The sequence below is a fragment of the Sinohyriopsis cumingii genome, chromosome 13, assembly GCF_028554795.1.
Source record: "Sinohyriopsis cumingii isolate HCF-2022 chromosome 13, ASM2855479v2, whole genome shotgun sequence".
NCBI lineage: Eukaryota > Metazoa > Mollusca > Bivalvia > Unionida > Unionidae > Sinohyriopsis > Sinohyriopsis cumingii.
The window spans coordinates 47,608,939-47,624,780 of NC_142973.1; the positions used below are offsets into that span (position 1 = coordinate 47,608,939).

At 35.0% G+C, this 15,842-nt stretch overlaps 4 non-coding genes across 4 annotated transcripts; 2 read left to right on the forward strand and 2 right to left on the reverse strand.

Annotated features, from left to right (window-relative positions):
- Positions 1-4,032: 4,032 nt before the first annotated feature.
- Positions 4,033-4,104, reverse strand: Trnap-ugg (transfer RNA proline (anticodon UGG)). The gene has a single exon. It is a non-coding gene; the product is annotated as a tRNA-Pro (tRNA).
- Positions 4,105-5,536: 1,432 nt separating this feature from the next.
- On the forward strand, positions 5,537-5,607 carry Trnag-gcc (transfer RNA glycine (anticodon GCC)). The gene has a single exon. It is a non-coding gene; the product is annotated as a tRNA-Gly (tRNA).
- Positions 5,608-12,174: 6,567 nt separating this feature from the next.
- Trnap-ugg (transfer RNA proline (anticodon UGG)) lies at positions 12,175-12,246 on the reverse strand. Its single transcript has one exon. It is a non-coding gene; the product is annotated as a tRNA-Pro (tRNA).
- Positions 12,247-13,678: 1,432 nt separating this feature from the next.
- Positions 13,679-13,749, forward strand: Trnag-gcc (transfer RNA glycine (anticodon GCC)). The gene has a single exon. It is a non-coding gene; the product is annotated as a tRNA-Gly (tRNA).
- Positions 13,750-15,842: the final 2,093 nt, after the last annotated feature.

Below are 15,842 nucleotides of genomic sequence, written 5' to 3' on the forward strand. Positions count from 1 at the left end.
GTATACTTGGAGAAAGAAAAGTGTGCAACGGCCATAAATTACCATTTTTGTACGTTAGGTGTATTGAGGATAGTTTCCTCGTTTGGACCCATGTGGAGGAAAAATAGTTTCCTGACTGGATATAACAACCAACATTCATCAATTAAAATTAAAACGAAAAAGAAATGGAATAAGGAGTAGATTTCCTAAATTTGACATTATACAACAGAATAAACTTGCAAACGGGAATAATCGGGACATTAAGATATATTTAAAGGAGATTCATCAATTGTTACGTTAAATACCTTTCCTGTAAGGCATGGGTTCAGGAGCATTGTTAATTCCAAACACATATTTCCCACACGATTTTGCAACATCAACAAGATTTAATGACGCTTGTTCGATGTATTTCGAGAAATAAGTTGAAAAATCAAGCAAGTGGTTAAACAGAGACCTGAAGTTTCAAGAAGAATAAATATTCTCAACAAAACAAAACTAACAATTTCGTTTTTTGTTAGTTACATTTGACGTTCTTAGTTTTTCTCCTTTATATTCCATACAACTTTACAAAACAAAAAATAACAATTACGATCTATGTTGGTTTCAGTCCACGTTCTTTTTTTCTTTTACATTCCTTAAAAGCTTGCAAAACAAATGTAACAAGTACGTTCTTTGTTGGTTAAAGTCGATCTTTTTTTCTTTCTCACATTCTTTACAAGCTTACAAATTAAAACTAACAATTATGTTCTTTTTTGGTTTCAATCGACGTTCCGCATCTGCAAGATGACTTATTGTTGTTACAGCTCTGTGAAGATAACAATTCCAAAATGTTGCACCGTATAACTGTAAATATAACTTTATCAAGCATATTTATTCTTAATAGGGTTGTCAACTTTTGAAAGCTGAGGCTGATTGAAGTCCTGAAGATTGATCTCTGAAAGGTAAAGAAATGCAAGACAGGTTGATCATCTAGCCATCTACAACTACAAATATAACTTCCCAACATATGTCACATACACAACGAGAAAACACCGATATTATTTTCACCGAAAGCATAACTTAGGAAGAAAATTATAATATATTCAACTGAATTCGAATCGCAATTATGCGACTATTTATTTCAATTGAAACCTTTAAAGGGAGAGAAATCACTGGCCGCACATGGTGTCTGAAGCCATACACTGCATTATACTCCTCAGCAAGAGCAGAAGACCTCTTCCAGGACATGGTGATTATCACAATTTTTGCACGATCAGTTGCGTTCAAAACATTTAAAAGAACGGAAACCCTCTTCAAGCACATGGTACTTATTGGAAATGTAACACGTGCAGTTACATACGAAGCCAGTGAATGAACAGGAGCCGTGGTGATGCATAGTTATAGCAGAAACAGTTGCATTTGAAAATCCGAGAAACAGAATAAACTCTCTAGCCGAAGATGTTACCTACTTATGATATTGATCAAGTGGTAGTCGGTATTTATCACCTTCAGACACACACAATAAGAGAACGGGAGTAAAATGAAATTTGTTGATTTTGAAATAAGGACAGACCAAGTTTCATGAACATGTCTTACAATTTTAGAGCGAACTAACTGAAGACATTTTATTCTTAATTTTTACTGATTATATGGACAGACATACATTCGCAGAGTAAATGTGAATTTTTTTGAACATCAAAGTTTTCCTAATTTGACTTACTTGTTCATCTTTGAACTGCAACGATAAAACACTTAATTGACCATATGCCTTTTGTATGGTTTCGCTTTCTAATGAACCGAACACTTGATTGAAAATTCAGGCGTGAATATGCTTTGGCGCATCATCTTAAACTAGTATCATATACTTACTTTAAAACATAATCTGGACACTAGAATAGTTTTAAAGGAGGTTCATCAATTGTTACGTAAAATACTTTTCCAATAAGTCGTACGTTCAGGAGCATTGTCAAATTCCCAATACATATCTCCCACACAATTTGTAACAATCAACAACATTTAATGATGTTTGCTTGTTGCTTTTCGTGAAATAGGTTAGAAAATCAAGAAAGTGGGTAAACTGAGACTTGATGTTTTAAGAAGAATAAAGATTCTCAACAAGAAAAATGACAACCTACCAATTACGTTCTTTGCTGATCCCCGGTCGAGTCATACCAAAGACTTACAAAATGCTACTAACAGCTGCCTCGCTTCACGCTCAGCATTAAGAGGTTAGTGTTAGGACTGGTCCGCCTGGTGTCAGGATAATATGACTGGGTGGGACATCATGCTACATGTCTGCGGCATGATGCCCCAGTGCTAGACATAACTATAATTTGTCGCACTGCGGACATCGTAGCGATATGACTGATAAATTATTAAAGCTACGTTAAAAATCCAAATCACACACACACACACACACACACACGCACACGCACACATGTTCTTTGCTGGTTTTAATCGACGTTCTTATTTTTTCTTCTTTGCATTCCTTACAACCTTACACAACAAAAGATAACAATTACGTTATTTGTTAGTTTCAATCGATGTTCAGCATATGAATCAAAGTTTGCAAGAGAATATTTGTGTGAATATTTGTGTGATTTGCAACAACAATTTCCTGATGCGTTTCAAAGTTACACTTTGAATAGAGCTTACAAAGGAAATGAAAATATAAGGAGCATTTTGGGCGAGATCCAGTCTTCCGAGTATCGACAAGCCTGGTTTTTAAAAGTGTAAATCGAATGGTAGTAAGTGGTGAATGTTTCTAATTAATTCAGACCTAGCAATTAACGTTAAAACAAGTGAAAATTGTAAAGTTAAAAATATAGTTCATATGATGCGAAAACTGTTTTATGTTATGTATTGTTTAAACTGTATAAAGAGAATGCAGAGGAAACCAAAAGGCATTTAATTTATTTACTTTTAATGAACATTCTTCGGGACCTTTATGGTACATAGATTCATTCGCATCTATCTGTCTGTCTCTATGTATAACTGTATGTCTGTTTCAATCTCAATCCACTGTAAACCTGTCTGCCTGTTTGTCTGCCTATATGTCTATTGTATTGCCTGTTCAAGTATTTTGATTCTCTTGATGGGTATCTTCCTTCGTTGGAATGATGAAATAAATATCTATATATCAATCTATCGATTGACCGATAGCTTTATCTGTCTATATATCTTGATGGGCATGCTCCTTTTTGAGAATGAGTACATTTCATACACAACTAGTAAAGTTTCAAAATCTTAGTCTTTCGTCATCATTAAACTATTCAATTTGCTTCAGAACAAGAAGACAGAATAACTTCAAATTACTTTTGTTTTTACATTCATCGCCAGGCTTTCTTCTCCAGTTACTTGTCGATATTATGTCCAAATAATGAAGATAATGACCCAAATATAAGTCCTTATTCCAAGGCCAAAAAAAACTGTCGCAAATGACCAAAGGAAAAACTGATTTTAATGAAGTTTAATCATTATTGCATAGGATAAGAAGGAACTTACTATAAAGTGTTTTTTTTTTCTCTTAGTTTTCTCTGACGATGGTGTTTTCTGACATATGTAATTGTGGTTAAGATTAGTCTTTCTTGTATACATAAACTGGTTCTCTAAATTCAAGAATGAAACTATGCAATCAAAACTGGCAGAAGTTAAATAATTATTAGCATACATTTTGATAAGGATGTCTAAAACAAACTTTTTCTGTATGGGTGTGGAGGTTAACTTTGTTCAGAGGAAGATAAGAGTGCAATGAAAAACTATGCTAATCCACTGGTCCATACAGTAGTTATATTTGTTCAAGAATTTCCGTACATCCTCTGAAGCTGAAGTCGTAAATGGGGTTCTGGGAAGTTAACTTCCAATTAATTGTACTTGACTAACTATATGAAAACCTATTTCAAGTTTTGGAGAAATGACAATTCACCAGCGTTTCCGAAATCAATCCGTCAAAAGTATTGCATTTACACGAATAATTGAAAATGAAATATTTCACTCATGGCTGTCCCGAGAGATTGCTTCAACCATTTACCAGGATACTACAAAATGAGTATTAACTTTCATTTCCAAAATGGTGGGCTCGTCCGGGATTTGAACCCGGGACCTCTCGCACCCAAAGCGAGAATCATACCCCTAGACCAACGAGCCTCACATGGGAAATAATCGTGCCATTATCCGCCTTTATATTTGTCCTGCATACGAGCCGTACCTTATCTACAGCTTGATATCAGTGCGCTGCTGTTACTCAGATCCTTGCACATGAAAAGATTATATCATAGATGAAACGTACATATTTCATTTCCTTGTGTACATTTCATGCACAAATAGTATTGTTTCGAAATATCAGTCTTTTGATATCATTTACTATTCAGTTTGCTTCAAAGCTAATCTCCCAAATCTATGAGACATACACATATAAGTCCTTCTTCCAAGGAGAAAAAACTGTCGCAAATGACCCATGATCAAACTAAATTTAATGAATTTTAATAATCTTTGCATCATTTAAGACCAGATGATAGGAAGGAACTTAATGTTCCTATAAAGTGTTTTCTTTTTCTCTCTTAGTTTTCTCTGAAGATTGTGTTTTGTAATATATGTAATTTATGGATGACATTATTCATTGTTGTATACACAGACTGGTTCTCTAAATTCAAGACCGAAACTATGCAATCAAGCTGATTGTTGTTGTGGGTAATAAATGAAAAGTAATTAGTTGACTTTGTTTAGACTAACATGCTTTAAGATAAAGTCGATTTCCAATGACGAAGACATATTTAGAATTAAAATGATATTTTATTTGCATGCTTCTAAATGAAATCCAACTCATCTGAATTTTACTGTTGATAATAATCAAGAGTTTCAGATCTACATAATATTAATTGCTGCCGATAGACCATTGGACAATTCGTTGATCAAACAGCATTCTCCATTCGCCGGCGTCCCCGTTTGAAACTTGGATTATGCATAAAGATGAATGCATGCTGATGTATGTCGATGGAAGCCAAATTTGCCATTCTAGTCGACGGTCATACCATTAATTTGACAGTTGATTTTCACAACAACAAAAAAGATAATTCCAGTAGGTGGATTAGGCAAGGTTCGTTTTAGGTTCTCTCTAAGCAGCACATTCATCTTTCGTTAAAGATATGATAGGAAATCTGTACAAATATTATGAATTCGTCCATCAATATTTTGCTTAAAAACCAATTCCGGATAGACTTTGTTCTATTTACAACCTCCTTGAAAACGAATACCGTTTTTTACTAAAATGCATCTTGTGGATAGATGTGAGATGAAATTCAAGCAGACAAGACCTTTGAAGAGACTAGCAAGTGAGAAATCATGTGGCTGTCTCCAATTTAGAAAGTGCTTCAATCCAAGTAATCTACGCCGTTTCAGAATCAAATAAAGAGATGTGTTGTGTCGGTTTATTCTAACAGCATGCATTGTAACCCCATAGGCAGTCAATCAATAAATCAACGCCTACTGAATTAGATGACACAGACATGTAAATGACATTAGGCAGTTAAGGTAAAGACACGGTGGGGAGATAGGCCCTTACGAAGCAAGGGAATAATGTGCATCGGTGGTTCAGTGGTAGAATGCTCGCCTGCCACGCGGGCGGCCCGGGTTCGATTCCCGGCCGATGCAAATTTTTTTTTATATAATTTTAGAATGTTTGCATAATCCAATATTTGTAATAACTCTTTTTGCCCTAGTCTAATTTTCGCTCACTTTTGTGTTTTATGCCAACTCCACAACTGAAATCGGAACAGTCCTTGAATCAGAAGCTTGGATGTCTCACACTGAGTGTCCCTCGCTTCCCGGAAAAAACATGGATGTTGGTGCAAAACAGCTTTCCATTACAATGGGACAGATCCTTATCTTGTCTATAAGGAGTTTCTAATTGGAACTGTAGGAAGAGCGTAATAACCTTCATTTTTCAGTTAGAGGTTAATCTTTAAATCCGGATGACGATGCCTATCGCCCTTAATTATTTTAACACAAGAACATTTCAGTGTACTGAACGTGTTATTATCATTTACTTTATGACACTAGAATACTCTTTTAGAGATGTCTTCAATTTATTTCAACATTTATGTCTGTCTGTAAACCTCGTTTCACGTTTGACCTTCTCCAGCCAACTTTGACTCGAATTTCATTGAACTGATTTCAAATCCAGACTGAAAGGAATGATACTAAGTTCCCATTCACAATGTTTTTGTGTTATTTACAGATTACTGTATCAAACGATCATTGACCTCTCTCTCTCCCTCTGTCTCTCTCGCTCCCTCTCTCTCTCTCTCTCCCTCTCTCTCCCTCGCACTCTCTCTCTCTCTCTGTCTCTCTCTCTCTCTCGTTCGAAATCACACAAGAGTTCAAAGTTTATGCCTGCACAATGTCATATGTAGGAAAGTCATCATTGGAGATGTAAATGTTTAGATGATCAACCTGTCATGGGTTTCATTACATTTCAGAGGACAACAAATAGAACTATAATCAGCCTGCAATTTCAAAACTCTACAACGTCATTAAGAATAAATGTACGACATACTGTTATATCTACAATTACACCGTTTGAAAGATAAACTATATCCTCATGCGCAAACATGCACGCACGCAAACATACATATATGTGTAAACAACATACAATCATTTTTTTTTAAAAGGCAAACTGTTATCTATACTGTATTTCTACTGTGTGATTGAAGTTTCTCCTTAATTGCGGGTAGGAGATTGGGCCTATCTGAATAATGTCTTTTTTATCAATAACATATTGAAGGCTTATTGTGTATATGGTTGTAGATTATAAAGTAAGATTATTAATTTTGTATGAAAACATCTTTATTTGGATTTGAGATCAGATCATTAGTTTTTCCTCAGGAAATCCTGGTGTACCAGATATTTGGCATGTTCTTTATTAAACCTTTAGTATTATACATGATCTTGCTGCCAGCGTTGAATATTATAGTAAACGAAACAAATATATTTGCAGTAGATGCATTAGGCAAAGTTGATTGCAGGTTTTATCTAAGCAATACACCAAACTTTAGGATAGGAAAACTGTACCAATAGTGCGAATTGCGTCCATTAATGTCTTGCTTACAAACTAATTCAGGACGGATTTTATTTGATTCACAACCTCCTTAGAAATGAACACCATTTCTCTACTTGCATGTGTCTTGTATAAAGATCTAAGAGCCATATATATATATATACAGACGCTGGCGGCCTTCATTTGATTCCAAGTCGATGAAAGGATACTTTTACATTCAGAATGTGTGCATGGTCCTAAATTGTACTAGCGTTTTTCGCTGTAACCTAATTGTCGCTCACTTATGTTTTGTATGCCAACGCCACAACTTAAAGTCTTCCATCAGGAGATGGGGTTTCTCACACAGAATGTCCCTCGTTTGATAGATGCCCCGTGAATCCAAAAATCAAAAGCAATTATTTTGTCATTGAGGATGTATTAAACTGCATGCCATAGCATTCATAGAACTGTATGCCTGAGAATGTGCAGAAATGCATTTCTGCCTATCGAAACAAAAGCACACCTGATGTTTCTATCCAGAACTCAAACCTCAGTAAATCATAAAATAGGGAGTTGCAAAATTAATGCTAAAACAATTCTCTGGCAATCAAGAAGTCTAGTAAAAGTAATGCCACCAATGTCTTTCATCAGTACATTTTGGAATTAGAGCTACAATGAAATGATTTTGCAATATTATCAGCCTATTACAAACCCAGTTTGAAGTGAGACAGAAATGGGACTCGGATTGAATCTTGAAAAGGTCAATAAAAGTCAGACGGAAACTTGCAGAAAACATGGAAGTCAGACGATATTTTTGAATAGTAAATGGAAATCAGACGAAGTCTTGGAAAAATATGTTTAGGTAGATTTCTGAACACAAGGAATTCGACTGCTGTATTCCGAATTCAATACCAAGGTATTGTTATATTTATCTGAAAAGTCACAAACCGGTCTAGAACTGGACTATGCCAAGCGAAGTTCGGACAAGTGGCACATTGTTTCAGATTGTTCAAGACAGACTGAGCGTGTTGCCGAGCGGATTTATTTTAATCGAAACACTTTGGCGCAGAAACACTATCCATATTTTAAAGATACAAATGATTTCCTGGAAAAAACTGACCAAACTTACAGCCTCTTAAAACTGTATACTTGGAGAAAGAAAAGTGTGCAACGGCCATAAATTACCATTTTTGTACGTTAGGTGTATTGAGGATAGTTTCCTCGTTTGGACCCATGTGGAGGAAAAATAGTTTCCTGACTGGATATAACAACCAACATTCATCAATTAAAATTAAAACGAAAAAGAAATGGAATAAGGAGTAGATTTCCTAAATTTGACATTATACAACAGAATAAACTTGCAAACGGGAATAATCGGGACATTAAGATATATTTAAAGGAGATTCATCAATTGTTACGTTAAATACCTTTCCTGTAAGGCATGGGTTCAGGAGCATTGTTAATTCCAAACACATATTTCCCACACGATTTTGCAACATCAACAAGATTTAATGACGCTTGTTCGATGTATTTCGAGAAATAAGTTGAAAAATCAAGCAAGTGGTTAAACAGAGACCTGAAGTTTTAAGAAGAATAAATATTCTCAACAAAACAAAACTAACAATTTCGTTTTTTGTTAGTTACATTTGACGTTCTTAGTTTTTCTCCTTTATATTCCATACAACTTTACAAAACAAAAAATAACAATTACGATCTATGTTGGTTTCAGTCCACGTTCTTTTTTTCTTTTACATTCCTTAAAAGCTTGCAAAACAAATGTAACAAGTACGTTCTTTGTTGGTTAAAGTCGATCTTTTTTTCTTTCTCACATTCTTTACAAGCTTACAAATTAAAACTAACAATTATGTTCTTTTTTGGTTTCAATCGACGTTCCGCATCTGCAAGATGACTTATTGTTGTTACAGCTCTGTGAAGATAACAATTCCAAAATGTTGCACCGTATAACTGTAAATATAACTTTATCAAGCATATTTATTCTTAATAGGGTTGTCAACTTTTGAAAGCTGAGGCTGATTGAAGTCCTGAAGATTGATCTCTGAAAGGTAAAGAAATGCAAGACAGGTTGATCATCTAGCCATCTACAACTACAAATATAACTTCCCAACATATGTCACATACACAACGAGAAAACACCGATATTATTTTCACCGAAAGCATAACTTAGGAAGAAAATTATAATATATTCAACTGAATTCGAATCGCAATTATGCGACTATTTATTTCAATTGAAACCTTTAAAGGGAGAGAAATCACTGGCCGCACATGGTGTCTGAAGCCATACACTGCATTATACTCCTCAGCAAGAGCAGAAGACCTCTTCCAGGACATGGTGATTATCACAATTTTTGCACGATCAGTTGCGTTCAAAACATTTAAAAGAACGGAAACCCTCTTCAAGCACATGGTACTTATTGGAAATGTAACACGTGCAGTTACATACGAAGCCAGTGAATGAACAGGAGCCGTGGTGATGCATAGTTATAGCAGAAACAGTTGCATTTGAAAATCCGAGAAACAGAATAAACTCTCTAGCCGAAGATGTTACCTACTTATGATATTGATCAAGTGGTAGTCGGTATTTATCACCTTCAGACACACACAATAAGAGAACGGGAGTAAAATGAAATTTGTTGATTTTGAAATAAGGACAGACCAAGTTTCATGAACATGTCTTACAATTTTAGAGCGAACTAACTGAAGACATTTTATTCTTAATTTTTACTGATTATATGGACAGACATACATTCGCAGAGTAAATGTGAATTTTTTTGAACATCAAAGTTTTCCTAATTTGACTTACTTGTTCATCTTTGAACTGCAACGATAAAACACTTAATTGACCATATGCCTTTTGTATGGTTTCGCTTTCTAATGAACCGAACACTTGATTGAAAATTCAGGCGTGAATATGCTTTGGCGCATCATCTTAAACTAGTATCATATACTTACTTTAAAACATAATCTGGACACTAGAATAGTTTTAAAGGAGGTTCATCAATTGTTACGTAAAATACTTTTCCAATAAGTCGTACGTTCAGGAGCATTGTCAAATTCCCAATACATATCTCCCACACAATTTGTAACAATCAACAACATTTAATGATGTTTGCTTGTTGCTTTTCGTGAAATAGGTTAGAAAATCAAGAAAGTGGGTAAACTGAGACTTGATGTTTTAAGAAGAATAAAGATTCTCAACAAGAAAAATGACAACCTACCAATTACGTTCTTTGCTGATCCCCGGTCGAGTCATACCAAAGACTTACAAAATGCTACTAACAGCTGCCTCGCTTCACGCTCAGCATTAAGAGGTTAGTGTTAGGACTGGTCCGCCTGGTGTCAGGATAATATGACTGGGTGGGACATCATGCTACATGTCTGCGGCATGATGCCCCAGTGCTAGACATAACTATAATTTGTCGCACTGCGGACATCGTAGCGATATGACTGATAAATTATTAAAGCTACGTTAAAAATCCAAATCACACACACACACACACACACACACACGCACACGCACACATGTTCTTTGCTGGTTTTAATCGACGTTCTTATTTTTTCTTCTTTGCATTCCTTACAACCTTACACAACAAAAGATAACAATTACGTTATTTGTTAGTTTCAATCGATGTTCAGCATATGAATCAAAGTTTGCAAGAGAATATTTGTGTGAATATTTGTGTGATTTGCAACAACAATTTCCTGATGCGTTTCAAAGTTACACTTTGAATAGAGCTTACAAAGGAAATGAAAATATAAGGAGCATTTTGGGCGAGATCCAGTCTTCCGAGTATCGACAAGCCTGGTTTTTAAAAGTGTAAATCGAATGGTAGTAAGTGGTGAATGTTTCTAATTAATTCAGACCTAGCAATTAACGTTAAAACAAGTGAAAATTGTAAAGTTAAAAATATAGTTCATATGATGCGAAAACTGTTTTATGTTATGTATTGTTTAAACTGTATAAAGAGAATGCAGAGGAAACCAAAAGGCATTTAATTTATTTACTTTTAATGAACATTCTTCGGGACCTTTATGGTACATAGATTCATTCGCATCTATCTGTCTGTCTCTATGTATAACTGTATGTCTGTTTCAATCTCAATCCACTGTAAACCTGTCTGCCTGTTTGTCTGCCTATATGTCTATTGTATTGCCTGTTCAAGTATTTTGATTCTCTTGATGGGTATCTTCCTTCGTTGGAATGATGAAATAAATATCTATATATCAATCTATCGATTGACCGATAGCTTTATCTGTCTATATATCTTGATGGGCGTGCTCCTTTTTGAGAATGAGTACATTTCATACACAACTAGTAAAGTTTCAAAATCTTAGTCTTTCGTCATCATTAAACTATTCAATTTGCTTCAGAACAAGAAGACAGAATAACTTCAAATTACTTTTGTTTTTACATTCATCGCCAGGCTTTCTTCTCCAGTTACTTGTCGATATTATGTCCAAATAATGAAGATAATGACCCAAATATAAGTCCTTATTCCAAGGCCAAAAAAAACTGTCGCAAATGACCAAAGGAAAAACTGATTTTAATGAAGTTTAATCATTATTGCATAGGATAAGAAGGAACTTAGTGTCACTATAAAGTGTTTTTTTTTTCTCTTAGTTTTCTCTGACGATGGTGTTTTCTGACATATGTAATTGTGGTTAAGATTAGTCTTTCTTGTATACATAAACTGGTTCTCTAAATTCAAGAATGAAACTATGCAATCAAAACTGGCAGAAGTTAAATAATTATTAGCATACATTTTGATAAGGATGTATAAAACAAACTTTTTCTGTATGGGTGTGGAGGTTAACTTTGTTCAGAGGAAGATAAGAGTGCAATGAAAAACTATGCTAATCCACTGGTCCATACAGTAGTTATATTTGTTCAAGAATTTCCGTACATCCTCTGAAGCTGAAGTCGTAAATGGGGTTCTGGGAAGTTAACTTCCAATTAATTGTACTTGACTAACTATATGAAAACCTATTTCAAGTTTTGGAGAAATGACAATTCACCAGCGTTTCCGAAATCAATCCGTCAAAAGTATTGCATTTACACGAATAATTGAAAATGAAATATTTCACTCATGGCTGTCCCGAGAGATTGCTTCAACCATTTACCAGGATACTACAAAATGAGTATTAACTTTCATTTCCAAAATGGTGGGCTCGTCCGGGATTTGAACCCGGGACCTCTCGCACCCAAAGCGAGAATCATACCCCTAGACCAACGAGCCTCACACGGGAAATAATCGTGCCATTATCCGCCTTTATATTTGTCCTGCATACGAGCCGTACCTTATCTACAGCTTGATATCAGTGCGCTGCTGTTACTCAGATCCTTGCACATGAAAAGATTATATCATAGATGAAACGTACATATTTCATTTCCTTGTGTACATTTCATGCACAAATAGTATTGTTTCGAAATATCAGTCTTTTGATATCATTTACTATTCAGTTTGCTTCAAAGCTAATCTCCCAAATCTATGAGACATACACATATAAGTCCTTCTTCCAAGGAGAAAAAACTGTCGCAAATGACCCATGATCAAACTAAATTTAATGAATTTTAATAATCTTTGCATCATTTAAGACCAGATGATAGGAAGGAACTTAATGTTCCTATAAAGTGTTTTCTTTTTCTCTCTTAGTTTTCTCTGAAGATTGTGTTTTGTAATATATGTAATTTATGGATGACATTATTCATTGTTGTATACACAGACTGGTTCTCTAAATTCAAGACCGAAACTATGCAATCAAGCTGATTGTTGTTGTGGGTAATAAATGAAAAGTAATTAGTTGACTTTGTTTAGACTAACATGCTTTAAGATAAAGTCGATTTCCAATGACGAAGACATATTTAGAATTAAAATGATATTTTATTTGCATGCTTCTAAATGAAATCCAACTCATCTGAATTTTACTGTTGATAATAATCAAGAGTTTCAGATCTACATAATATTAATTGCTGCCGATAGACCCTTGGACAATTCGTTGATCAAACAGCATTCTCCATTCGCCGGCGTCCCCGTTTGACACTTGGATTATGCATAAAGATGAATGCATGCTGATGTATGTCGATGGAAGCCAAATTTGCCATTCTAGTCGACGGTCATACCATTAATTTGACAGTTGATTTTCACAACAACAAAAAAGATAATTCCAGTAGGTGGATTAGGCAAGGTTCGTTTTAGGTTCTCTCTAAGCAGCACATTCATCTTTCGTTAAAGATATGATAGGAAATCTGTACAAATATTATGAATTCGTCCATCAATATTTTGCTTAAAAACCAATTCCGGATAGACTTTGTTCTATTTACAACCTCCTTGAAAACGAATACCGTTTTCTACTAAAATGCATCTTGTGGATAGATGTGAGATGAAATTCAAGCAGACAAGACCTTTGAAGAGACTAGCAAGTGAGAAATCATGTGGCTGTCTCCAATTTAGAAAGTGCTTCAATCCAAGTAATCTACGCCGTTTCAGAATCAAATAAAGAGATGTGTTGTGTCGGTTTACTCTAACAGCATGCATTGTAACCCCATAGGCAGTCAATCAATAAATCAACGCCTACTGAATTAGATGACACAGACATATAAATGACATTAGGCAGTTAAGGTAAAGACACGGTGGGGAGATAGGCCCTTACGAAGCAAGGGAATAATGTGCATCGGTGGTTCAGTGGTAGAATGCTCGCCTGCCACGCGGGCGGCCCGGGTTCGATTCCCGGCCGATGCAAATTTTTTTTTATATAATTTTGGAATGTTTGCATAATCCAATATTTGTAATAACTCTTTTTGCCCTAGTTTAATTTTCGCTCACTTTTGTGTTTTATGCCAACTCCACAACTGAAATCGGAACAGTCCTTGAATCAGAAGCTTGGATGTCTCACACTGAGTGTCCCTCGCTTCCCGGAAAAAAACATGGATGTTGGTGCAAAACAGCTTTCCATTACAATGGGACAGATCCTTATCTTGTCTATAAGGAGTTTCTAATTGGAACTGTAGGAAGAGCGTAATAACCTTCATTTTTCAGTTAGAGGTTAATCTTTAAATCCGGATGACGATGCCTATCGCCCTTAATTATTTTAACACAAGAACATTTCAGTGTACTGAACGTGTTATTATCATTTACTTTATGACACTAGAATACTCTTTTAGAGATGTCTTCAATTTATTTCAACATTTATGTCTGTCTGTAAACCTCGTTTCACGTTTGACCTTCTCCAGCCAACTTTGACTCGAATTTCATTGAACTGATTTCAAATCCAGACTCAAAGGAATGATACTAAGTTCCCATTCACAATGTTTTTGTGTTATTTACAGAATACTGTATCAAACGATCATTGACCTCTCTCTCTCCCTCTGTCTCTCTCGCTCCCTCTCTCGCTCAATCTCCCTCTCTCTCCCTCGCACTCTCTCTCTCTCTCTGTCTGTCTGTCTGTCTGTCTCTCTCTCTCTCTCTCTCTCTCTCTCTCTCTCTCTCGTTCGAAATCACACAAGAGTTCAAAGTTTATGCCTGCACAATGTCATATGTAGGAAAGTCATCATTGGAGATGTAAATGTTTAGATGATCAACCTGTCATGGGTTTCATTACATTTCAGAGGACAACAAATAGAACTATAATCAGCCTGCAATTTCAAAACTCTACAACGTCATTAAGAATAAATGTACGACATACTGTTATATCTACAATTACACCGTTTGAAAGATAAACTATATCCTCATGCGCAAACATGCACGCACGCAAACATACATATATGTGTAAACAACATACAATCATTTTTTTTTTAAAAGGCAAACTGTTATCTATACTGTATTTCTACTGTGTGATTGAAGTTTCTCCTTAATTGCGGGTAGGAGATTGGGCCTATCTGAATAATGTCTTTTTTATCAATAACATATTGAAGGCTTATTGTGTATATGGTTGTAGATTATAAAGTAAGATTATTAATTTTGTATGAAAACATCTTTATTTGGATTTGAGATCAGATCATTAGTTTTTCCTCAGGAAATCCTGGTGTACCAGATATTTGGCATGTTCTTTACTAAACCTTTAGTATTATACATGATCTTGCTGCCAGCGTTGAATATTATAGTAAACGAAACAAATATATTTGCAGTAGATGCATTAGGCAAAGTTGATTGCAGGTTTTATCTAAGCAATACACCAAACTTTAGGATAGGAAAACTGTACCAATAGTGCGAATTGCGTCCATTAATGTCTTGCTTACAAACTAATTCAGGACGGATTTTATTTGATTCACAACCTCCTTAGAAATGAACACCATTTCTCTACTTGCATGTGTCTTGTATAAAGATCTAAGAGCCATATATATATATATATATATCTATATATATATATATATATATATATATATATATATATATATATATATATATATATATATATATATATATAGACGCTGGGGGCCTTCATTTGATTCCAAGTCGATGAAAGGATACTTTTACATTCAGAATGTGTGCATGGTCCTAAATTGTACTAGCGTTTTTCGCTGTAACCTAATTGTCGCTCACTTATGTTTTGTATGCCAACGCCACAACTTAAAGTCTTCCATCAGTATTCATAGAACTGTATGCCTGAGAATGTGCAGAAATGCATTTCTGCCTATCGAAACAAAAGCACACCTGATGTTTCTATCCAGAACTCAAACCTCAGTAAATCATAAAATAGGGAGTTGCAAAATTAATGCTAAAACAATTCTCTGGCAATCAAGAAGTCTAGTAAAAGTAATGCCACCAATGTCTTTCATCAGTACATTTTGGAATTAGAGCTACAATGAAATGATTTTGCAATATTATCAGCCTAT